Source organism: Muntiacus reevesi, chromosome 6 (genome assembly GCF_963930625.1).
Source record: "Muntiacus reevesi chromosome 6, mMunRee1.1, whole genome shotgun sequence".
Taxonomy (NCBI): domain Eukaryota; kingdom Metazoa; phylum Chordata; class Mammalia; order Artiodactyla; family Cervidae; genus Muntiacus; species Muntiacus reevesi.
This window is the reverse complement of record NC_089254.1, coordinates 9,200,629-9,227,679: the sequence shown is the minus strand read 5'-3', so window position 1 is coordinate 9,227,679 and position 27,051 is coordinate 9,200,629. Positions and strand designations below refer to the sequence as shown.

The window sequence follows — 27,051 nt, the reverse complement described above, 5'->3', positions numbered from 1 at the left end:
AGGAAGCTGTGGTACATATACACCATGGAATATTACTCAGCCGTTAAAAAGAATTCATTTGAATCAGTTCTAATGAGATGGATGAAACTGGAGCCCATTATATAGAGTGAGGTGAGCCAGAAAGATAAAGAACATTACAGTATACTAACACATATATACGGAATTTAGAAAGATGGTAACGATGGCCCTATATGCAGGGCAGAAGAGACGCAGAAGTACAGAACAGACTTTTGAACTCTGTGGGAGAAGGGGAGGGTGGGATATTTCGAAAGAACAGCATGTATATTATCTGTGGTGAAACAGACCACCAGCCCAGGTGGGAGGCATGAGTCAAGTGCTCGGGCCTGTTGGGCTGGGAAGATCCAGAGGAATCGGGTGGAGAGGGAGGTGGGATGGGAGACCGGGATGGGGAATTCGTGTAACTCTATGGCTGATTCATATCAATGTATGACAAAACCCAGTGAAAAATAAAAAATTAAAAAAAAAAAAAGTGGGAAAAAGACTTAAACAGACATTTCTCCTAAGAAGACATACAGATGGCTAACAAACACGTGAAAAGATGCTCAACATCGCTCATTATTAGAGAAATGCAAATCAAAACCACACTGAGATATCACCTCACACGGGTCAGAATGGCCATCATCAAGAAGTCTACAAACAGGAAATGCTGGAGAGGGAGTGGAGAAAAAGGAAGGCTCTTGCACTGTTGGTGGGAATGTAAACTGATATAGCCACTACAGAAGATGGTATTGAGATTCCTTAAAAGACTAGGAATAAAACCACCATATGACCCAGCAATCCCACTCCTAGGCATATACCCTGAGGAAACCAGAGTTGAAAAAGACACATGTATCTCATTGTTCATTGCAGCACTATTTACAATAGCTAGAACATGGAAGCAACCTAGATGTCCATTGACAGATGAATGGATAAGGAAATTGTGGTACATATACACAATGGAATATTACTCAGCCATAAAAAGGAATGCATTTGAATCAGTTCTGATGAGGTGGATGAACCTAGAACCTATTATATAGAGTGAAGTGAGGCAGAAAGAGAAAGATAAATATCATATTCTAATGCACATAAATGGAATCTAGAAAAATGGTTCTGAAGAATTTATCTACAGGGCATCAATGGAGAAACAGACATAGAGAACAGACTTATGGACATGGGGAGAGGGGAGGAGAGGGTGAGATGTATGGAAAGAGTAACATGGAAACTTGCATTACCATCTGTAAAATAGACAGCCAATGGGAATGTGCTGTGTGGCTCAGGAAACTCAAACAGGGGCTCTGTATCAACCTAGAGGGGTGGGATGGGAGGGAGGTGGAAGGAGGTTCAGGAGGGAGGGGATAGATATATACCTGTGGCTGATTCATGTTGAGGTTTGAGAGAAAATAACAAAATTCTGTAAAGCAACTACTCTTCAATAAAAAAATAATTAAAAAAAAATAAAGGCTCTACTCTAGTGGTAAGCATAAGGCCCAAATCTGGCTAACCAATGTTTTTTATTCTCCTATCCACAGTGAATGGTTCGTGCAAAGTGGACCACTGACTTAATTCTAGGGCTTTTGTTGGAGGGACCAAGAAAGAAGTGTTTCCTTCTGCATCTGAACAAAGAATGTGTAAGTCATCGTGTTTTGTATCACGTATTTCCCCCATTACCACTGGCCCACAGCTATCTGGACTAAGGATGAACATCTGACCCAAAGTGAAACTTCTAGCAAGCCAGCAGCCTATTACAAGGTCTGGTTCAAGAATTCTACTTAAAAGCAGGTCCTATACTAGACAGTAACTAATTTAACCAAGTCCTCTCTTTTACAGAATTTGAAGGTACTGAGAGAGAGGGAAAACATGAATTAACTGCACTTTCATACTTCATTATTTCTCCTCAACCCTCCTCAATTCTTCCCTGCAAAGACTTATCTGCTCAGGACCTACCCTTTTCTCATGAACAAAACAAGCATATGGAAGGAATTCAAGCACATGGAAGGAATTCCTTCATCTTCTCATAGTCAGGTTTATAAACCAACTTGCATTCATTTTTTTCTTCTCTTCCTGTTAGAATGAAAGTGCATGCATCGCTTTCAAAGCAAAGGTAAATGACCTACTTATGCTATGAATTCCTTGCTTTTTAAAAACAGCTCCTTCTTTTCCAAAAACTATACTCTTTCGTTTACCTTATCCCATTCGTAGGCCAGTAGTTCCCCAGAATCGAGGGATGATATATGCCCTGATCACCTATCAACATGCAAACATGATCATTATTTTCCACTTTAAAAAATCTCCTCCTTAAAGGATGGTCTTCTCAATAATGCTTGGTCAATGACACCTACATAGGGAAAAAAAGAAAAAAAGCAATCTTGAAATCTACCTAAAACCTCACACAAAACTGAAATTCCAAATGAATGGCAAATCAAAATGTGAAAGACAAAACAATAATTCTTTCAGAAAAAAACTGGGGGGGAACACATTTATAACTAGGCGAGGTAGAGTTATTTTAAACAAGAAATGCTAACATTAGTTTATTTCATGTATATGTCACTGTCTTTCCCCCCATAATTGTTTCAAATCTCTGCATTTTTAAAGGATTTAATACATAATCAGGTTTTTGCCTCTGCCAATCATTTCTCTCCCACTGTCTTCCAGAAAAACCACTACCTTGAAGTTGGTTTTTCTAAATATATGGAATAACCTAGCTATTCATCAGTAGAACAGATAAAATAAATGGTGGTTAGTCATACAATGGAATACTGTGTAGTAGCTAAAACATACCAAAAAATCTACACAATCATTATCTAAAGAAACTTTTTTAATCCAATCAAAATGTAAATTTGCAGCTAAGTATAGGTTTATACTTCTTTATATTTCCCACAGATAAGAGTGTCTGTATTTTCCAAATCCAAACTTAAGAGTCAGGTAGAACAATGTAAAGCCCAAATATGATACTTGAAAATACTTATCCTGGATTTTCTGACAGGTGTTCAGTGTACCCAAAAGCAACAGAGCAACTGAATGTAAGAGTAAACAATCTGTATCTAATCATAGTAACAAAAAAAACACCTATATCTAATCTACCTACTGTGTTGATTATAAGAATAGCTATCAGCCGGGACTCCGTCCACCGCACAGAAGCAGTTCAGCAGCCTCTTACACTAACTTCTAGACAAAGTATGAAGCTTAAAACCTCCTGCCCCCTCCTGATGCTTTTTTCCATCTGCAAGGAGCCCAACTGGTGTAACATTTCTGATCTTTGTCTACCCTGGGATATAAACAAATCTGGAGAGAAAAGACTGGATATGCTTACTGTTTTTACCTCTCAACTTGCAGAACTCAGGGAAGAAACAAATACTTCCAAACGTCACTCAACAAAACATTTTCTTAAAGGTGAGAAACATAAACTTTACCCCTTTTAACAAAGGATCATTAGCACTGATCTTCACTGAAAATGAAATTTCCGAAAATGACTACAAAATTACATTATATAAACATAAAAACTATAAAGAATAAAATTCCAATTGATGGATTCACTTTGCTGTTCTTTGACAAAATGTAAATTATAGGCTTAATATTGTAAATTTCAAATAATGCTACTAATGAAACTAACAACTCAAACAATTCATGTACAGAAGTCAACTGAAAAAAACACCAGAAGCCTCGGTCTATAAGGAAAAGCTCATGAAAACACCCAGTCAAAAAAAGAAAGAAAGAAACAAAACACCTAGTCTTATGGTTTAACCTATACTACAATCCCACCTGCATTTTATAGTAAAGAAACACAGGCTTTAGGAGTTTAATTATTTGGGGAAGGCTTTATGGTACATTTAGAAAATTCTGAAGACAAACTTCAGTTTGAATCCTGGCTCTGACACTTACTAGCTTACAAGCTACTTAAAATTTTTGAGATTTTTTTTCTCCCATATGTAAAATAGATAATTAAGCCTCCATTGCTGGGCTATTATAAAACAGAGTGACAAAGTATATAAAATACATTCAATATTTGCTAAATAATAGGTATTCAGCAAATGTACCTGGAGGAGGAAATGGCAATCCACTCCAGTATTCTTGCCTGGGAAATCTCACGGACAGAGGAGCCTGGTGGGCTACATAGTCCACGGGGTGGCAGTGAGCTGGACAGGACTGGGTCACTGAGCATGCATTCACTGTATAATGCAGCCATCATCATCATCATTACTGACTTGCCTAGAATCACACAGCTATATCTAGTTCCAAAAACTTTTTTCCTTCTTTAAAAATGCTTAATAAAATTTTATACAGAGTATAAAAATTGGAAAATACATAGAAAAAGATAAAGAATAAAATTAAAAGATCACTATTAACCTTAAACCCTGTAATAATTACTGTTAACATACTGGCATATTTTCCTTCTGTATGTACAGAGCCTTCTTTTAAGTCCAGAACTGGATGGATCATGATGTTAAAAAAAGGTGAAATTCTTTCTTTGGCAGTTAATTTTTACCATGAGCATTTCCTCATTTGATGAACACACAATTTTGATATGGAACATAGATAACTGGGCTTCCCAAGAGGTACTAGTGGTAAAGAACCCACCTGCCAATGCAGAAGACATAAGAGACACAGGTTCGATGCCTAGGTTGGGAAGATTCTCTGAAGAAGGGCATAGCAACCCACTCGGTATTCTTGCCTGGAGAATCCCATGGACGGAGAAGCCTGATAGGCTACAGTCCACAGGGTCGCAAAGAACTGGACATGACTGAAGTGAATGAGCATGCACGCAAATAGATAATAAATTAGTCCTTTCTCTATTGCTTTATATTCAACTCAGTTGCTAAGTTGGGTCCGACTGTTTGTGACCCCAGAGACTGCAGCATGCCAGCCTCCCTGTCCATTACCAAGTCCTGGAGTTTACTCAAACTCATGTCCATCAAGTCGGTGATGCCACTCACCCATCTCATCCTCTGCTGTCCCCTTCTCCTCCTGTCTTCAATCTTTCCCAACATCAGGGTCTTTTCAAATCAGTCAGGTGTTCACATGAGGTGGCCAAAGCATTGGAGTTTCAGCTTCAGCATCAGTCCTTCCAATGAACACCCAGGACTGATCTCCTTTAGGATGGACTTGTTGGATCTCCTTGCAGTCCAAGGGACTCTCAAAGGTCTTCTCCAACACCACAGTTCAAAAGCATCAATTCTTCCGACGCTCAGCTTGCTTTACAGTCTAACTCTCACATCCATACATGACCACTGGAAAAACCATAGCTTTGACTAGATGGACCTTTGTTGGTAAAGTAATGTCTCTGCTTTTCAATATGCTAAGTTTGTTCTAACTTCACTAGTATGGCTAAGCCTATGTAAACCTTTGAGGTTATGATTTTACCCCCCACAAGAGGCTTTAAGCCATGTGGCAGTACCTGTTTTCTCAGCAAAGTCCCTACTATTATTATACATGTTGACATTCAAGTCTTGGTTTGCATCCGGAAGAAAGAATCCGTTTACACTTTACATTATCTTTAGCTATTGACATTGCATCTTAGCATTAAGTACATTCCATTGCCATAGTAACAAAATAAAGGTTAAGGGCTTCCCTATGTCTACTGTCTGCAGTGCAAGCCAAAGACCCAGACTGAGACTGGGAGACTCTTCAACAGCAGAGACAAGAACCTGAACCCTACGAACTTGACTTAACGTTTTTGAATTCAGTTTATATTCCATATATCTTAGTGAAGTAATGAAAGACAGAGGACTATAACAACCTATAATACCTAAAAAAAGACATGAAAAATTCATATTTGAGCCACCAATGTTTCCCTGAATCCTGAACAAATAGCAACAGGATGAACGTAAGTGCTTCAGTGACACTTTTCAAATTGAAAAGTTAGGACAGGATTCAAAACATGACAGTAGGGCACAATATGTGAATTGAAATATCTAAAGTGTATGACTTCCACAGCAATACGATTCAAGTCTTGTTGGGCTTGAGAGAAAGAAGGCAAGGTACCTCTATGGGATCTACTGCTCCAATTAAGGTAGTTGAGTAAGCATCAGCTACACAAAAACACTAGAGCCTACAAAGTACTCAAATATTGAACCGGGACCAAGTACCCTCCATCCTGGTTTACAAGGAGGAACAGGTATTGACCATTCTTGGAGAATATCAAAGAAGCTACAGTATAAAGTTATAAATCATGATGCAGAGTCATCTAAAAGCAAGCTCCATACCAAAATATAATAATGACTGTTAGGAAATTCCACTTTCAATGACAGTGATGAAAAATTTGTATGCTTTACATAGGATTAAAAGATGCTCATTTCTCAAAAGAATATATAGACTTAGGGACGATGTATGCTAGGGAAGCACGTTGCAATAAAAATCAGTCAAAAAGTAATTTCAAGTTGAAATAACAGGCATAGAACATATTTTTAGAAAAGGGAGAAGCAGAAAAATAAGAGCTGGAAGTCAAAGATTTGTAGCCTATTCCAGATGCACGTGATTGTCAGGCACACTTCTCAGAGCATAAGCAAAATAAGCACATAATATAATAAATTCATGCAACAAATATTTATCGAGCATCAACCACGTCCCAAGCGTGTAGGGAAAATACAGCAGGAACAAAATAAAATATTTTATTCCCATTCCCAGTATTTTATTCCCCATTCCCATGGAGTTTACACACTATATTCAATAGTGTAAGGTGCTATTGAAAAAATAATAACAAAGTCAGGAAAGGGATGGAATTGGGGGATGCAGTAATTTTTCATAGGATGATTAGGAAGGGTGACATTTAAGTAGATGAAATAGTGAGCCACGTGTTATCTACGGACAAGAGTATTCCAGGCAGAGGAAACAAGTCAGTGAAAAGAAACATGCCCTGTGTGTTCAAGGAACAGAGAGGAGACCTGTGTAGTGCACAGTGAGGAAGAAAGTGGTAGGATAAGAAGTCAAGAGATAAAATGGGGGCAGGCACACTGTCTAGGGTCTTGAAGGGTCATCATAAACCCCCAGGCTTTCATTTTGGATGAAAAGGGAAGGCACTAGAGGATTATGGGGAAAGGAGTGAAATGACCTGGCTTGCTTTAACAAGATCACCCTAGCTGACTGTCTAAGAAGACTAACGGTGGTGGTGCCAAGGTTAGAAGCAGGGAGACTATTCAGGAAGCAGCTGCAATAATCCAAGTAAAAGATGATGACAGCTTGGACTTGAGAGTTAGCAGCAAAGGTAGTAAATACTTGATCAGACTCTGGATTTATTCTAAAAGTAAGAAGAGACAGAACTTGCTGACAGATTGAAAGTAGGGATGAGCGAGAGAAGGAAAAGACAAGAATGACTTCAGGGTTCTTGGTTTGAACACCAGGAAGAAAGGGGTTATTACTGAGAGAGGAAGATTGCAAGGGGTGAGGTGAATGGAAAGGAAGGAGATCTACCTATATTTGAATGCTACACTCAAGAGACCTATTACACATCAGGTAGACAAGAATATATAAGTCTGAAGCTGAGGAGAGAGGTCTGGACTGGAGCTACCATTTAGAAACTGACAATATACAGGTTGTACTTCTTTTTGTATAAACAATTTAACATTAAAATATAAGCCTGCTGATGCTTTCCACACATTTTTCCAATTTTAAAATGCTGCAATTTCCTTCCTATCTATTCTAGACTATTCAATTATAAATTACTTAAATGCATTAAATAGGATACAAAAATGAGAAGTCAAAAGTCCAATTAAGGAAAAGAAGGATAAACAAACTACATGTGAATAAGGAAAGAGTGTGAATAAGGAAAAGGCAGGTGGTGAGGGGCATCATGGAGACAGTTAAGCTACACATTACATTAAACAGATCATTGATTTGTGATTGATACTGCCTGGATTTAAGGGCAGAAAATTCCATATGAAGAAAGGTTGCTTTAAAATGATACTCTAGATAGCAGGGGAATGAGAGACACTCCTGTGTAAATGGGATCTGAACATTTTTTTCTCACTCCAATCCATCCTGTACCTGATTGCTAATCTTACATATGTACAATTTTGTGTTTACCTTATTTTATGAAATAAGATTTGGAATTATGGCTAATTTCATTCATTTCGCTTTTAAGACATTTCATTGTAGACTTTCTTTAGTTTTGGGAGAACTGCTTTTAGATCACTGTGATACACACACATTTATATCCTGAGTTTTTAAAACTTAACATCATAACCAAAAATTATGCAATTTTAAATACTGCATTAAAATTAAATTGTTGCAAAATTTTTCATTCATTTTATTATCTCCCCTGTCAGGGCTCCTCATCTACAGAACTCTGAACACAGAAAATGATTTTCAATGAGGAATGGTTTTTTAAAATTCTCCCAATGCTTGTATACACATAGTACCATCCCAGAAGCATGAGAGAGAAATAAGTTAATTCCCTACAATAGATGCCAGAGACACCAGCAGCACCTGGGAACTTGCTGGAAGTGCAAACTCTCAGGTTCTTACCCAGACTTACTAAATCAGAAACTTTGGGGGTGGGGCCCGGGAAACTGCACTTGCAAGCTCTCCCAGTGACTGACACATGCTAAACTTTGAACATTAAGGCTCAATTCTCTCAAGGAATGTCTGTTGAAAAAGGCTACTAGACCATAAAATCTTGAACATAGAAACCTGATGTTTCACTTTTGACTGCCTTATGTAACTGGCATTTAATCCACATTCAGAATTTTGGAATGGTTAAATTAAAAAATCAGAGGTACCCCTCTCTCCAAGTTTCCTTGTTTTTCTACATTCTATGATACCAAGTTACCAGCCCAACTTTTACCCTTCCTTTTTAGTCCTCACTATTCTATAGCCTTTCCAATCAGAATATCATATTCTAACTTTTAAAGTAATTCTGTGGATGCTGCGTCGTCACATTTCACAGCAAGAAAAATCCTTCAGAAGATTCTCCAAAGGCATCAATTTACAGATGAGAAAATAAATGTGTGGAGAAATCACATGACAAGCAAATCCTTACAAAAGTACAGACACTAAAAGATAAAATTATTACCTTCAGTCAGCTTTATCTGGCCCGATTTAAAATAGCTAGTACATTAGATTTAAATAAAGAAAGGTGTTAGAAAGATTGAAAGAATCATCTTTATACCTGGTTTCTGGATATAAAAATAAACATAACATCAAAATCCATCACTTTATTTACTGGCAACAGTGTGTCCCCTTTTCTCATTCCTTCATCTATACATTAACTATGGGGAAAAAGAGATCCCTAACATTATAATATAGGTAGCTATTCAGCTACCTAGTGAAATGGCATGCAATGCTTGCCCTCCGCAGGGCACCCAAAGCTGGTGCTCTGGGACAACCCAGAGGGATGAGGTGGGAAGGGAGGTGGGAGGAGGACTCAGGACGGGGACACATGTATACTTGTGGCCAATTCATGTTGATGTATGGCAAAAGCCATCACAATATTATAAAGTAAATACTCTCCAGTTAAAGTAAATTAATTAACTTATTTTTAAAAATATTAAGTTTCCCAGAAAGGAATCTCAAGACTGTTTACAGTAGCTGTTTCATTCAGGTAATGTGGCAATTTTTCTGACCAACATTTATCTTCCTGGTTATACTCCATCCAACACAGAGGCTGCCTAGAGGAAGGAGCTCCTTTCATACTCTGTATCCCAAATTGAAAGCAATTTTAATTGTATTTTCATTTTATTTCACAAGGATTCAGAAGTAATTTATAAGCAACATACTGATAATTAAATAAGGAAGGGGATATAGTGTACTGAAGGCAGCCTGGTATACTTAGAAAGTATATGGACTTTGGAGTCACAAAGATCTTCAGGATTTAAGTGTGTGTGTGTGTGTGTGTAAAGATCTATTTGAGTGTTTTTATTTTAAAAGGTTTTAAAATTGTAGTTGATTTATGACACTGTGTTAGTTTCAGGTGTATAGTAGTCAATACTTTTGCAGATTGTATTCCATTAGGGTTACTATAAGATAATAGATGTAATTCCCAGTGCTACATACAGTAAATCATCTCTGCTTATCCTGTTTTTCACATGTGTGTGTGGTAAGCTGCTTCAGTCGTGCCTGACTCTTTGTGACACCATGGACTGCAGTCAACCAGGCTCCTCTGTCCATGGGATTCTCCAGGCAAGAATATAGGAGTGGGTTGCCATTTCCTCCTCCAGGGGATCTTCCTGACCCAGGGATCAAACCCACATCTCTTGCATTGGCAGGCATGTTCTTTACCACTAGCATCACCTGGAAGATCCACTATTTTTAACACAGTGGTTTTTATCTGTTAATCCCATACCACTGATTTATCCCTCCCCACCTCCACTTCCCCCTCTGGCAACCATAAGTTTGTTTTCTATATTTGTGAGTCTGTTTCTGTTTTGCATATACATTTATTTATATTTTAGATTCCACATATAAATGATATCATATAATATTTGTTTTTCTCTGTTTGACTTATTTCACTAGGCATATCCTCTAGGTCCATGCATGTTGGCAATATCTTATTTTTATCGCTGAGTAACATTTCATTGTGTCTATGTATGTATACATATATAGATATATACACACTACACCTTAAGCTATTTGTCTGTTGATGGCCCCTGAGCTTGCTTCCATGTCTTCAGTTCAGTTCAGTTGCTCGATCATGTCTGACTCTTTGCAACCCCAAGAACTGCAGCATGCCAGGCCTCCCTGTCCATCATCAATTCCTGGAGTCCACCCAAACTCATGTCCATTGAGTTGGTGATGCCATACAACTGTCTCATCCTCTGCCGTCCCCTTCTCCTCCTGCCCTCAATCTTTCCCAGCATCAGGGTCTTTTCCAATGAGTCAGCTCTTCGTATCACGTGGCCAAAGTACTGGAGTTTCAGCTTCAAAATCAGTCCTACCAATGAACACCCAGGACTGATCTCCTTTAGGATGGACTGCTTGGATCTCCTTGCAGTCCAAAGGACTCTCAAGAGTCTTCTCCAATACCACAGTTCAAAAGCATCAATTCCTCGGTGCTCAGCTTTCTTTATAGTCCAACTTTCACATCCATACATGACCACTGGAAGAACCATAGCCTTGACTAGATGGACCTTTGTTGGCAAAGTAATGCCTCTGCTTTTTAATATGCTGTCTAGGTTGGTCATAACATTCCTTCCAAGGAGTAAGCATCTTTTAATTTCATGGCTTCCATGTCTTAGCTATTATAAATATTGCTGCTATGAACACCAGGGTACATGTATCTTTTCAAATTAGTGTTTTCGTTTTTTTTGGGTATATCCCCAGGAGTGGAATTGCTGGATCATATGATAGTCCTACTTATAGTTTTTTGAGGAACAGGGACTTCCTTTTCTCCAGATCATATCCAACATTTGTCATTTGTAGAATTTTTCAAGATAAGCCATTCCAAGCAGGTGGTTTGCATTTCTCTAATGATTAGCAATGCTGAGCATCTTTTCATACACCTGTTGGCCATCTGTGTGTCTTCTTTATAAAAATATCTACTCAAGTCTTCTGCCCACTTTCTGATCAGATTGTTTATTGTTTGACCGTAAGTACAGGGCTTTACTTTTGGGCTATTATGTTCCATTAATCTGTGTGTTTTTGTGCTGGGATCATTCTGCGTTGATTACTGTAGCTATATAGTGTAGACTGAAATCTGGGAGGGTCTTAGCTCCAACTTTGTTCTTTCTTCTCAGGATTGCTTTGGCAATTCTGAGAAGTTTGCAGAATTCGCTTGCAAATTTGGCAATTCGTTTGCAGTTCCATATAAGTGTTAGGATTATTTGTTCTAGATCTCTGTGGATTCGAGTTTTAATTCTTATCTGTACTTGCCCTCGTTTGATAGAATAGAAGCCATAATGTTAGCATAGTGCCTCATACTGTTGATTATCTAGACTTTAGTTATTTTAAAATACAAAATTCTTGAGAATAGAAACTATGTTTAATGTTATTTCTGTATTCTCTTACATTATATTCAATTAGGTGTTCAATAAATATTTACTGAACTAATATGGGACAGATTTTTATACATCAGATAAATGTCCTACCTAATAGGTACCCTTGCTTCCAGATTCCAGTCCCCAAAGCATCCCCCTAAGCCAACTAGCTTAAGACAGATCTGTTTTTGTCCAATTCCACTTAAAAACCTTCCAAGGCTTCTAGGCCTTAAGCTGTTAAAGAAAAGTTCCTGCCAATACCAGAAATGATCTCACAACAGTCTCTCTCTCGTAACTCAGACTGACCTCTAGACTTAGCTGAGCTCCAGCAGTGCTCTTCCCATGCCCTATAAACTCCTCCTCGGCAAGCTAACTTCTACTAGTCATTCAGGTCTCAGTTTAGAAGCCGCTTTCTCTATCAAGGTCCCTGATCACGGTTCTCCAAGCCTCCACTACCAGTTAGGTGTCCTGCCTCCCTAACTTGATAATACACTCCACTCACCATCTAATACTATAATAAAGTGTTTAACCTGCTTCCCTAATTAAGTGGTAAACTTGAGGACAGGATCACACAACATTCAGTTTTATACCCACTGTTAACCAGTTCTGGCACATTTATTGAGCATACTGATAAAAGTCCTGTGTTCTCAACAACAGTTTCCAATTTGAAAATACCATCATGCTTATTTCCCTGTTTACTTATAAATAACTGGGGACAAAAACAGCCGGCTGACTAATAGATTAAAGAAAAAAATTCTGGGGCCTTATTCTGCACACATTTACTATGATACAGAAAGCAAAATCAGCATTAATTTTTTTCAAAGAACAGAAAAACTATTTTGTGAGTACTTATTACTAATGGGTGACTTGTTTTGTCTTGGTCCCAACCCCAGAGGTTACAGTCATCAAACTGGATTTGATCCTCAACTAAAAGAAGCAGAGCCATGGTTGATGGAAGAAGAAACAGAAGTTGCTGCTCAAACTGGAATGCCATCCTAGGACTGAAAGGTGACAAGCACCTATTATGGATGACTGAAAAGAATGGTAAGTGAGTCTGCATCCCTGATAGGCCAATGGAACCACGACTGGAACCAGTTCTAGGCTTCCCTCTAAATTTCTCTTTACAGTGGCCCTCCATATCCATGGATAAGAAACCAGCCGATATGGTGGGCTGATTGTAAGGGACTTAAAACATCCACAGATTTCTGCCTTGCACCCTGGAAATAATCCCTTGCAGATACAGAAGGATGACTGTACTTAAGGAAAATGCCCAACCCCCAGTTTGTTTCTACCACTCTCTTTTTGATTTCTAGAGCAACTGAAGATGATTTCTGATTGACAGGAAAGACAATACAAGATCAGAAGAAAATTCAGAAAAAAAATTTGTATACCCAGAACAGTATAGAGATATTCTCAAGACTAGAATACTGGAAGCCATGGGGGAAAAGATAGACATATATGATAAAGTGAAAGACCAAAAGAAAATGTGTGGCCAATGATTCTATAAACTAAGACAAAAAGCAGAAGACAAGACTGACAAAACATACTGGCAAACAAAGCTAAAGGATTATATCCAGAATGTATCAAAGGCAACCAACAAGTCAATAAGGAAAAAATCCAACAGGAAAAAATAAGTAAAGCTATGAAAAAGCAATTCAAAGGCCTGAAAAATCAAAAGGACCAACAAATATATGAAAAGATGCTCAGCTTCACAAGTAGTTACCAAAACGTGGAATTAAGCACCATAAGAAACTTTTAAAAACTGACTTTATAGTCAAAGAAAAACATCAGGGATAGTGAGTTTCTGAGATAAATGATGGCAGTAAGAACTGTGTCAACATTTCTGGAAAATAATCTGGCATTATTTGTCAAAATTAAGCAGTATACATTATGTACAAGATGTCTGTCACAATATTGTTCATAATAGAAGACTAGAGACAATGCAGATGTCCAAAATGAAAACAGATATGGCTTCAGATATCTACTGCTACAAAACTAACCACTTCAAGCTTAGTGCCTCTAAGCAATGCCATTTCTCACAACTCTTGCTTTTTTCACCTCTGGTTCCTCGGCAGGTGCATTCAGCTCAACCGTCAGCTAGGTTAGTACGTCCAAGATAGCTGGTTGATGCTGACTGGGGTGTCTTGGTTCTCTCATCCTCCTGTAAGCTAGACCAGCTTCCTTACATAGTAGCTGTGGGAAAGCAATCTTTGAAGTCTTCTTGAAGACTAAACTCCAGAACACATCATATCCATCATATTCATTGGCCAAAGCAAATCACAAGGCTAGCCAAGACTCAAGAGGTGGAGAAATAGATGGGAGAAGCAAGGCTAGCCAAGACTCAAGAGGTGGAGAAAAAGATGGGAGAAGCAGCAAAGCCTTGTGTCAAAGAGGAATACATGCCAGTATGGGAGAACTTTAAGGTCATTAATCATTCTATCACTGGTAGGTGGTGGGGTGTGTGTACTATATACACACATACTATGTTCATAAAGCTAGAGTTCTATAACAGTAATATTATACAGTTATATATTTCATCACATATATGTATGTTTGTAAATCTTGGAAATAGGCTTATAAATTAACTAATGAAATACCGAGCTATGCGAAGTAGTCAGAACGCGGGCCGAGAACGTGGCGCACTGAGGGTATGTCAGGAAGGCCAGCACGGGTGTGGCCCAGAGGTGAGGGTAACGGTGTCGGATGCGGACGGGGAGTTGCACAGAGCTGTGGGCCCAGTGAGGGCTTGTGGATCCACAGGCCAGTAGGCTCAGCAGTCAACGACGCAGGGTGTGGCAGGGAGAGACACAGGGAGATGACGGTCTGCATGACAGAGAGAACAGAAACACAACAGCTGGACAAATGATGACTGTAATGAGGTTAATGTGGCGCTAAGGCTCTCACCACCAGAGAAGGCATTATAAACACGGAAAGGGCAAAGACTAGAGCGAACCCTGGGATACCGGACTGGAACCGAAGTATACAAACAAACTCCTGGTTTTATAACGTATGTACACAGGTACAGAAATAACGATGGATGTATACGAGTGTATTATACATCTAAATACGTGTATATAAACCATACTCACACATTTCCTAGTTCCTATAAGTAATGACACCCCAGTGGCAATGAGCAAACTCAGTCTCTAAATTTTTGTTTTTAAAAACCATCTTCTACATAAACAAAAATACCAAATAAGGATCCTTGGAGGAATAGCTGATTCCAGGGCTAGGCCAGGCAAAGTACAAGATGAATCAAGAACAAACAGTATGTGCCAGAAGTGCACAATGAATGAGATGGGGCATGATAAGTTAGCACGGGAGTCAGCTTGAAGGGGCTCCCACCGGCTAAACCAGGGATAACTGAGACAGCAAAATAAAGTAACAAATCACAGCACACTAAACTCAAAACCCATGAGTCCTTACTGATTTAATAAACTCATAAACAGAGGAGAAAGCAAAGTTCTACCTTAAAATATCAACTAATACACGTAAAAGGACTAACAGAAACAGAGAAATATACAAGCAGTTAATTCAGGTGGGAGTCATCACTGATACCCACACCAAGGCGAGTGAGTAGAGGTTTGATGAGAGTCAAGATGTGTAATCTTGGGATACCTCTTCACACATACACTAATCAAATACAAAAGGACACCAATATGATCAAGGTGTTAATCACCAGCAGTAGCATCATTTGATATCATATGCCTGTGGATGCAAGGCACAGGGAATGGCACAGCCCCACTTCTGTGGTATTCCTGCCAGAAATGTCAGACTTGATTGGAGTCACGAGGAAATAGCACATGGACCTAGTTTAAGGGTCATCCTAAAGAACGGAGAGTCTGTACTTCCTACAACTGTCAAAGACATGAAAAGACAGGGGAAAAAGGAAGCTGAACAAGTCTGTAAAAACATGACAACTAAATACAACATGTATTCATGGATATGATCCTAGACCAGAAAAGAAAGAGATATTGTTGGGAGAGTCAGTGAAATATGAATAGATTGGTAGGGTTGTATCAATGCCTATTTTCTGATTTGGAGGGTTACTTAAGAGAACGGTTTGTTTTTGAGAAATAGACACTGTGGTATTCATGGGTGATGGAACACCATGTCTACAGCTTGCTCTGAAAATTAAAAAAAAAAAAGACTGTGATAATGGGTATATATGTATGCATTTATACACACATACACAAATATGTATGTAACATACACATAAAGAAATAGAGAGAACAGTCAATGGAAGAAATACTGTAAAATATTAACAACGGTGAAATCTGAATGAAGGAGATATAGGAGTTCTTTGTACTGCTCTGGCATCTTTTCTGTTAAATTTGAAATTATTTCAAAATAGTTTTTTTTAAATGTGATTATCAATATGTGATACAGAACATCTGGTGTTACAGCAAATGATAAACAGCTATTGTCTGAAGCTAGGAGACAGAATGAAAACGCTGCCTTAATATGTGTATTTACTTACTTTCCTTTACAATACCCAGAGGGGAAACATAAATAGGAGGGCAATGTTTTTATGCATTTGGCATAAAGGCATTTCAATGTTTTTGAATTTTATTTATTTTGGCTGTGCTGGGTCTTCGTTGCTGTGTGGGTTTTTTTAGTTGCAGCGAGTGGGGGTTGTTCTCTAGCTGTGAGACAAGGGCTTCTCACTGCAGTGGTTCTTCTGTTGTGGAGCACCGGCTTAGTTGCCTGTGGCGTGTGGGATCTTCCTGGACCAGGGATTGAACCCATGTTCCCTGCATTAGCAGGTAGACTTTTAACCACTGGACCATCAGGGAAGTCTCATTTCAAGGTTTTTAAGTGAACTTTCCTATCTCTTCATGGATTTTAAATAGGTGTTTTGACGTTCCTTAAAAAAAGGAATTCTGACTTTATTCATCTGTGTGGTCCCAGTACCGAACACATTAATGATTTTGTCAGTTATGTCTTGAATACAAATTCTATCCCCAGTATTATTCCAATCAGAAAATACAGTGATCTACAGTGATCTACAAGAATTCTACTACACTGAATTCTATGTCAAGCTAAAATATATACATACATATTAGACTGATGATAGAAAAATATCAAGGATTATCTTTCATAGGAAGTTGGAAGATTATATGCTCTACATTCCTAAAAACAATACTGTATAATCAGAAGCAAAAGGCCTTAGTCTAAAGAATGGCTAACTGTTGACAATTTTTGGTTTAAAAAAAAGACAAAAACCCTACAAACCAAAAAGGACAGAATACAAATGAAACTTGGGCTAAAGACCTGACACTGGTTGAAAAAGTGTCTTTTAAAAAGTCTAAGAGGATATGAAAAATAATTAGATTGGACTACATCAAAGTGCTGATAAAGCATATATCCTCCCAACAGACGAGTTAAAATCATTTCTAAATCAGAAGGAATACATTTTCACTTCAGAAACCAAAACTCTTTAAGGCATCAAAGAGTTGTTAAAATTAAACTCAAAATGTTTAAAAGCTGAATAGATTTTATATTGCTCAATACTCTCTCCTTCATGGAGAATACAAATATTTTTAGTACATTTTCTAGGCTCCTGGTCCCACTGATTAACTAGAAGAAAAAAAGTTACATATGCCTGATAATCTATGTTACAGTTAACCACAATGAACTTCAGAATTGCCTTTTCAAATGTTTAAACAACTGAAAATTACATTTTGATACTATACAATTCATCTGCTCCAGTAAATAAAAGATACTAATACCTCATGAAATTAGAATCTTTCAAAGTATTATTAACCTGACCTGACCAAGGAGGTGAAAGACTTATATACTGAGAACTATAAAACATTAATAAAGGAAACTGAGGACGAGTCAAAGAAATAGACAGATATCCCATGCTCTTGGATTGGAAGAATTAATATTGTTAAAATGGCCATACCACCCAAAGCAATCTACAGGTTTAATGTGATCCTTATTAAATTACCCATAACATTTTCCACAGAACTAAAATGTGTAATCCTAAAATTCATACAGAACCATAAAAGGCCCAGAATTGCCAAAGCAATCCTGAAGAAAAAGAACAAAGCAGGAGGCATAACCCTCCCAAGCTTCCAACAATACTACAAAGCTACAGTAATCAAAATAGCATGGTATTGGCACAAAAACAGACATATAGATCAACAGAACAGAACAAAGAGCCCAGAAATAAACCCACACAGACAAAAGAGACAAGAGAAAAAGACAACTCTACAACTCTTCAGCAAGTGATGCTAGGAAAGCTGGACAGCCACATGTAAACAGGACACATCCTCTCATCATACACAAAAATAAATTCAAAATGGCTTAAAGACTTAAACATTAGACATGACACCATAAAACTCCTAGAAGAGAACACAGACAAAATATTCTGACATGAAACATATCAATGTCTTCTTTGGTTAGCCTCCAAAGGCAACAGAAACAAAAACAAAAAGAAACAAATGGAACCTAATCAAACTTGCAAGTTTTTGCAAAGTAAAGGAAACCATAAAAAAAGAAAAAAATGAAAAGACAACCTACAGAATAGGAGAAAATATTTTCAAAATGATTCAAGTGACAAGGGCTTAATTTTCAAAAACTACAAACAGCTCTTACAAGTCAAAAACAAAACAAAGAGCCCAATCCAAAACTGGGCAGAAGATCTAAATAGACATTTCTCCAAAGAAGAAATACAGATGGTCAATAGGCACACAAAAAGATGCTCAACACCTCTAATTATTAGAGAAATACAAATTAAAACTACAATGAGTTACCACCTCACACCAGTAAGAATGGCCATCGCTAAGTCTACAAATAAACAACAAATGCTGTAGAAGGTGTGGAGAAAAGGAAACCCTCCTACACCACTGGTGGGAATGTAACTTGTTGCAGCCACTGTGGAAAATATAAGGAGGTTCCTCAGAAAACTAAAAATAGAATTGCCATATGGATCCAGCAATCCTACTCTTGGGTATATATCTGGACAAATCTATAATTCAGAAAGATACATGAACCACCCACATGTTCGAAGCAGCACTATTTACAATAGCCAAGACACGGAAGCGACGTAAACGTCCGCTGATCGATGAATGAAGATGTGGTACATGTACACAATGGAGTGCTACTCAGCTATATAAAAAAAAAGGAATGAAAAATGCTATTTGCAGCAATACGGATGCAACTAGATATTATCATAATAAGTAAATGAGAAAGACAGATACCACACAACATCACTCGTATGTGGAATCCAACATATGACACAAATGAACCTATCTATGAAACAGAAACACAAAGAGAAGAGACTGGGGGTTGCCACGGGGAGGGGACTGGCAGAGGAATGCAGGAGGCTGGGGTTAGCAGATAAAATTTTTATCTATATAACAGGTAAACAGCAAGATCCTACTGTACATTACAAAGAACTATATTCAATATTCTATGATAAACCATAATGGAAAAGATTATTTTAAAAAGGATGTATATATATCTATAACTGAATCACATTATTATACAGCAGTAATTAACACAATATTGCAAATCAACTATACTTCAATTTTATTTTTTTTTTAATTTTTTTTTGTTCTTCTTTATACTTCAACTTTAAAAGTTGTTTTACCTACAGGAAAAAAAATAAAACGGTTAAAACTATATAACAAGGACTTCCCTTGTGGCTCAGCTGGTAAAGAATCCGCCTGCAACGCAGGAGACCTGGGTTTGATCCCTGGGTTGGGAAGATCCCTTGGAGAAGGGAAAAGCTACCCAGTTCAGTATTCTGGCCTAGAGAATTTCATGAGCTATATAGTCCATGGGGTCACAAAACGTTGGACATCACTGAGCGACTTTCACTTTCAACTATATTACAAGTCTTTTCCCTTAATGGGAAATCCTAATGTCAAATCTTTTCTAGTGTATAACAAATAAAACAATATTCAGCATTACTATAAACCAGAATCTGTGTGGTTTTTAAATGGAGATAAAATATTTCTTAGGAAAGTAATAAGAATCAAGTGAAATAAAGTAATAACTAAATACATGGTGGTCAGTGTGAATTAAACACTCAATAAACAGCCTTTACTGTGTTAATTCTCACAGGAAGTCAAACAATTCTGAAATACGGTCAAGTGACTTAAAAATCTTTTAGAGATGTCTGTAAAGGCATATGGATAAAATCACAGTCAAATATACAGAATGGCAAATTCAATAAGGAAAGGAATCTTAATTTACTTATCCTTAGTCCCAGAATCTAACACAGAGCCTGGTACACAAAGTAGGCATTCAATAAAGGTTACTGAAATGAAGTGAATATGAAAGCTAGTTATCTGAACAAGAAAAAAAAAAAAAAAAAAGAGTTAATCTGAGGTTGTCTGAAAAATAAAGAATCCCCAAATTACCAATACTATTCTCTAAGTAAATCACACTTTGAGAAAGAAAACAAAATACCTAAGCATTTTAAGACCATGCACAGAAACGCCTCTCAGATTGGTCTTTTTAATAATGACTGAGTCACTCTCAAATCTGTTTTGGCAAATGTGTCATACATAAAGTTCAATATTAGAAATATTTATATTTTAAAATTTCACCTAATTAACTGTGCAACCCCAAAGGGGGAAAAGTACCCAAAACACTGAGGAATCTTACTTCCATTGAAGGGGAATCAGATAAACTTAAGTCACGGTTCTTCCATCTGTTTATATATGAAAATTAGTTTAAGCTTTTACCTACAAGTAAGTTGTAAATACACATATTTCACTTTCACAAGTTCAAATGCAAACCCCAGAGAAGGAAACAAAAAACCCCCAACTCTCTCAAAAGTGGGTAGTGCTCCGACAGGAGTATACCAGGAGTAGCAAACAAAATTTCTCTCCCATATCTCAGCAGCCACCTGTTACAGCCCACACTTATGGCACAGGCAGCATGGTTCGGGAACACTTTCATATTGAAAACTCAAAATTCCCAGTGCAATGGGCAAGGGAAAAAGCATAATGTGGAAATACAGCCCTATCTTCTTCACTCTAAGTCTAGAGGTAACAGAGGTCAATAGACTTTTTAAAAAAATATTTTCTTCAAGTTATTTCCCATTTTACTAAAAGTAAAAACCACACCCTTAATAATATATTCAGCTCTGTGCGGTGCTTGGCTTCTGAAACATGCCAGGAAAGTACATTTTCAGAGACAGCTGGAGCTACAACTCTTAAGCCTACTTCAAACTAAAATCTGTGAACAGTGTGCAGTTACAAATCAAATAATAGCCTCAAATCAACTGCTAGGAGGTTTTGAAAACAAACAAACAAAAAATCACTGTTAAATACATTTACCTTTCTGAACAAAATGACAATGTTATCAGAAAAGAAAAAAAAAAAAAAACCAAAATATCAAAGCTACCAGTTTACATTAGGGAATAATTTAAAGAACAGTAACAGAGAGCCTGCAATACACAGAGGAAAATCATTCTTAAATTATCTTTTGCTTTCTACAATGCTTTGAAAAGTATAAACTGCAAGAAGTCACCTAGAACTATTGTCCAGTCACTGACAGCATTACAGTTATTAAATCTAATTTCTGGAAAGTTCTGCAGTGGCAATTTAAAAAAGCAAGCCAAATTTGAACGAAGAAAAAAATGCTTAGATCAAAACCTGGAAATACACGTTGACGGTATTTACGGTTAATATTTTTTTCTTTAAGAAACAGGAAGGTGACAGGCACACTCGTGTGTAATATCTGTAGGTGGTTGAGCCGAACCAAATTCAAAAAGATTTCTATGGAATTAAGGATTTAAAATAATATCTTGACAAATATAATATGACATGATCAAAACTCACTTTAGCTATTTTTTTCCTTTACTAAGAAAGCAAAACCTTCCAATACAAAGGTTTTCACATCACACACATTTTCAGAATTAAATGTAAATCCAAAACACTAAAATTATCAAAAGGTAACCAAAACACATTTGAAAATATGAGACTTCTGTTTTTCATACTGATTTCCCAGACCTACTAGTAAATTTCCCCTGGAATGGGTCTTTATTTCAATACAAGATTGTTCAATATGCCACTTCGTGTGAATAGAGCTTGTGAGACTAATTCTCCAAACCTCCTCGGGAGATGCTTAATTACATCTCTAATTCCAATTTCCTGAGACTCAAACAGTCACATACAGAAAACAGCTTATATACACAGGAGAGGAGAGGAATGGAGGTCCAGGGGAGCGGCCCGTTTTTGTGTGGTGGCAGAAGCTGCAAAAATAAAGGTTCACTGGAGCTATTATCCCCACCCATCACAGCCCTCAAGAACGCTTTCATCCATCCACCCGCTCCAGACTCTCGAGCTCTCCAGAACGGACGAACCCGTGGCTTTCCACGTCTCAGAGGATGGGCGGGGGAGGCTGTGAGGTCCGGGGTACACATAGAAAAAGAGGGAGGACACAGATCCTTTGAGGACGGAGGGACAAGATGCATCCCGATGAGGAGGCTGGGACGCGCCACGGAGACACCGAGGCTTGCAAATTCGCTGACAGAAAAGCTCACATGAGGCAGACAGAGGACGTTGCCTGTTTAGAGACGGGAACAGACAATCCTCCAGAAGAGAAGGGAGACGACATCTGTAAAAGTCCCGGGAGGGCGTGAACTAGGTAGCGCTGAACTCGGAGCTCAAAATGGGTAGAAACCGCCTCAAAAAGACCCGCACGGCGAGGCTGAGACTTACGGTTACTTCCCGGGCTGAGGGTAAGGGTCGGGTGGACCCTGCAGCTCTGCAGTTCTGCCACCGCCGTGGCGCCCCTGTCTCTCCCGCCGAGCCGGTGACCTCAGGTACTCTCTGCGCCCCACCCACCCGGGGGGACGCCCCTTCTCGGCGTGCGCCCCCTCCTCGCCGGCCCGGATGCTCCCGCCTGGCAGAGACTGCTGGGGCCGAGAGTGCGCACTGGAGGCCCGCGGGGACGCTGCGAGAGCTGGAGGGCGCCCGCGGCGAGGCTCAGACTGGGCGGGCGCCCCCCATCCCTTTCTGGCCGCCGCGCCGCCTTACTCGGGGGAGGGGAAGAGGGGGCGGTGGCTCTCGCCTCCGCCTCGCGGTCAAGTCCGGCTCAGGCTCCAGCCTGGAGCGCGCGCGCGCGCAGCCCGGGCCGTCCTCCTCCCCTCCCCCGCCTCCGGCTCAGCTGCTGGCGCGCCCGCAGCCGCCACCACCCCGTCCCCGAGCCGCTCGCCACCAGCCCCAGACAGCCGGCAGTCCCAGCGAGAAGCGGCAGGAACGGCAGCACCTCAGCCGCCGCCCCGGAAGCTCTTCCCCGCCAACCGCGAGGCTTCAAGGGGTGTGAACCCGGAAGCGATTTCCTCGCCCCGGTAGCAGCGGGATGGAAAGCTAAGGCCTTTGAAGACCTGGAATCACCTAGTTTAGAGAGCAGGTGAAGTGTGTATGGCGCAGAGCTCAGAGGCGAGCAGAGGCCAGTAAAGAGCCGGTGGGCAAGAGGCTCTCCGATCCCAGAGACCGGATCTCTCGAGGTGCCGGCTGTGGGTCGCGGCCGTACACGCCGGGCGGCTTCAGTTGGCGACCGAGTGTTTGTCTGTCACAGGAAGTTGGGCCTGGCCGCTGGGAAAGCGAAGGGAAGGCGGAATGAGAAAGCTGTGAAGGTCTCCCGCCCCCGCCCCCCAGGTGACTGTCCCACCCACTGAGTTGAATGTAGCAGCCCGGGAGGAGCTCGGCCCCCAGCACGGGTGAGACGAGGAGGAGGAGGAGGATCCAGACTCCAACGAGAGAGACAGAGTGGTAGGAGGCCGAACTGTCTCGATCCAGGCAAGGACTTCATTTCTTATAAGTAGTTACAGAGAAGCCAAAGACACTCTTTGGGTGGCATCTCTTTGTGCAGAGGCGTGCCCGCCCTTTTCTGGTAGTGGACGCTGATGGGTGATGGTGGCCGAGGAAAAGCCTCTTAAGGAAGTGTTTATTTTTTCACTTCAGGAAAAGCGATTGACAGCAGCTCACCCACCCCTCCTCTCTGTCCTCTGCATCTTTTAAAGCTTTTGGCTGTCCTTCTTTGCTTGTTTCTCCGTGGTGGTTTTAGCTTCACCAGAAATTTTTCAACTGACCTTACTCCGGATTTCACCTCCATTCCCATCTCACTCATGGAGTGGTTTTTTAACTTCAGTTTGCTTGTCAATGCTTCCTTCAGCATCATGTTTTTTTAACTGTTTTGATGTCCTTATTTATTTGAGGGAAAATGTCAAAAGCTCGAAAATGTTTTCATGACAGTAGAAAATAGAATATTTGATGGTCTTTTCGACTTAATCCCATGTTAGTGTATTGGTTATTTTTCTTTTCAAACGGTTGTGGAACCACAGTAGCACTTGATATAAAGTATATTTGGATATACTAGAGATGAAATCATGCTCCCCCAAATAACCTCCTTAAATATACCTGATGTTCACTGTAGGAATTCATTAGTTCCCTCTCTGTTAGTCAGATTTAGTATAATTGCCTTCAAAAGTTATTTGAAAATTATTAAATATCTTTCAGAATAGAATGCGACTTAATAGAAAGAAAGCACTTGAAAATTACCAGTGATGCTTTTTGATATTACCTAATGTTTGGTAGAACTGGTTGAAAGGACAGGAACAGAGCAAACTAGAAATAGCACCAATGACTTTTCTATTCTGCTGTATTATTTATTGTTTCCTCTCTTTTTATTATTGTAAGCCAATTTGAGTGGGAAAAGGATGAAATTTCTTTTCTTTTTTTTAATTTTATTTTATTAGTTGGAGGCCAATTACTTCACAACATTTAAGGATGAAATTTCTAATGGTCAGCCTATCCTTGGAGGGAAGTTCTTACTGATATTTAATTGCCATCTCTTGTCTCTAATGCTATAATGCTTTAAAATATTAAATTGTTTTATGAGAGTGGAGAAGCGGCTGGTAACTTAGCTACTCCGCCTCGGTTTTTTTTCTTCTGTAAAATGGAGATAACAATAATAATACCTACATCATCAGGTTTGGGGAAGAATAAAATGAGTTAATGCATGTAAAGCCCTTAGCACATTATCTAGAATGTAATAATCATTGTAAGTGGTGGTAATTATTCATATTATTTTTAAAAGTTGAGAAACAGTGCTTAAGGATGGAGGAGAGGGAATCAGGAACATCCTACAGAGCCCTAAGATAATGCTCCATTTTTTTGTTTTTAATTTATGAAGTACACTTTCTGATCATTGTTGCTAATTTATATTAGCATGTACTTTGCAAACTGGTAAATCATCTTGTCTGGAGTAGGAAATGGCAACCCACTCCAGTATTCTTGCCTGGAGAAGCCCATGGACAGTGGAGTCTGGCAGGCTACAATCCATGGGGTCTCAAAGAGTCGGACAGGACTGAGCAGCTGCATACACAAATCATCCTGTCAGTTTTGACTTCTGGTAATTAAATTTACAATACCTATATTCATGTACTGAATCTTCTCTTTTTCTGCACTGCAAAAATACTTTGAAAGTTTGTCCATCTCGGGGATTCCGTGGCGGTCCGGTGGTTAATTTAGACTGTGCATTCATTGCCTAGGTCCCAGTTTCAATCCCTGGTCAAGGAACTAACATCCGGCAAGTCTTGTGGCATGGCCTAAATAAATAAATTTATTTCATTAAATTTGTCCATCTGTACTCTATGTAGTAAACGTTTCTTATTAACAACATTATTGGCAGTTTATTCAACAGGACTTGCCCCCTGAGGACCAAATGACATCTGTTCACCCCGTTTCTCACCCAGTCATAGTGATGAGAAATGCCTGTATGTATTTTCAAATGATGCCTGGTAGGTGTCATGGCCAAATGAGAACCTCTTCACTTATTTGTAAGGCATCGTTAGTCAGGCAACATATTATCATTTACACCTAAGCGTTTTCCAGAATAGAATGATTCGTGAACAAAATGCCACATTCTTCCTATTCTTAGTCACTTGAATGCTTATCTAAAATCAGTATAAACACATTACAAACTCTAGTTATACCTTTTTCTGTTATTTTTAGCTCAAATTACTCTCTTTCAGTCCTTTTGCGTGTGATTCTGCCTTAGCAGTTTTGTCTTCATACACTAGTAGCCTTTGTTCTTTTCCTAATTTAAGCCTTTGTTTTCTTCTTTCATGTCACTGGAAGTATGTATATTTCAAATATTCATTTTTTTTTATTGTATCACATTTGTTTATCTTTTAAAAGTTCAGTGTACTGTGCAATACCAAATATTCTAGATAAGTGATAAGTATTAGGAAATAAAGCACTTTGCCAATAGATTTTTTTTTAACATGAGGTGACCAACAGTTTAATTAATTAGCTTTAAAGTGTGTTTAGAAAACTAAGAATTACTTGATTTCTCATTTTAGATGCTTAATAGAAAAAGGCTTTCTGTAATTGTGCCATGTATGTTATACAGTGTATTCATAATGCATGTCTTTCTTTTGGAGACTGTCAGTATTCAAAGAGGCAGACATACATTTCAAAACTTAGTAGGTTTTATATCTTGAAGTCATTGTTAATCTGAGGTGAAAAGTAAATGCTAAATTGAAATTCTGAGATGAAAAAAGTCTCATCTTTTTCACTAATAGGAAGTTCTGTTGCATGAGGTGGGTTTTAAGATGGTCTTATGAAAAAACCGAACTGAAAAAAATCCCACAAGGTATAGAGTGAGAATGCATGTCTTCAAAACTTTTCACAAGATGAAATGTCTCAAACCTAATGTTTTATTGTAGTTTCTCTGTTATCTATAGTTTGTCTGGATCTAAATTAGTGAAAATTTTTATAACCTAATTTTTAATTTATAAATAAATCTTATAATTTAAAGTTGTATTACTTAAATAATTTATAAATTAAAATAATTTAAAAATTTTGTAGAATAATTTTACTTTTTAGCTAGTGTTTACTTAAAATGTCAAAAGTTACTGAATTTTAAAAGCATTCTTTTTAGGGAAATTTTCCAGTTTTAAGGCAGTGGAAGGGAGTAAATTAAAGATTTTTTGTTATTATGTAAAGAAGTGAGCTAAAGATTTCCATATGACTTTATTTTGCAGTTGAGAGAACAGTAAAAAGTCCTCTGTCTCCTCTCAGATGACATTCAAAACCTTTCTTGAAAATGAGCTCTTTTTTTCTGAGAGTTGGAGCAATAAGGAAATTATTAAATATAAACAGATCATTTTAAT

At 38.6% G+C, this 27,051-nt stretch overlaps 2 protein-coding genes across 6 annotated transcripts in view; one reads left to right on the top strand and one right to left on the bottom strand.

The window, feature by feature from the left end:
* ANKIB1 (ankyrin repeat and IBR domain containing 1) overlaps positions 1-23,041 on the bottom strand; it is a 155,148-nt gene extending 132,107 nt beyond the window's left edge. For 2 of the 3 annotated variants that reach the window (XM_065938579.1, XM_065938580.1), the window contains exon 1: positions 22,589-23,041. The gene's annotated coding sequence lies outside the window, so the exon portion shown is untranslated. The remainder of the gene's footprint in view (positions 1-22,588) is intronic. The other variant, XM_065938578.1, reaches the window with a different exon arrangement.
* Positions 23,042-23,241: 200 nt separating this feature from the next.
* The window catches only part of KRIT1 (KRIT1 ankyrin repeat containing), a 38,964-nt gene continuing 35,154 nt past the window's right edge, over positions 23,242-27,051 (top strand). The window contains exon 1 of one of the 3 annotated variants that reach the window (XM_065938586.1): positions 23,242-23,530. The gene's annotated coding sequence lies outside the window, so the exon portion shown is untranslated. The other 2 variants (XM_065938585.1, XM_065938587.1) reach the window with 2 other exon arrangements.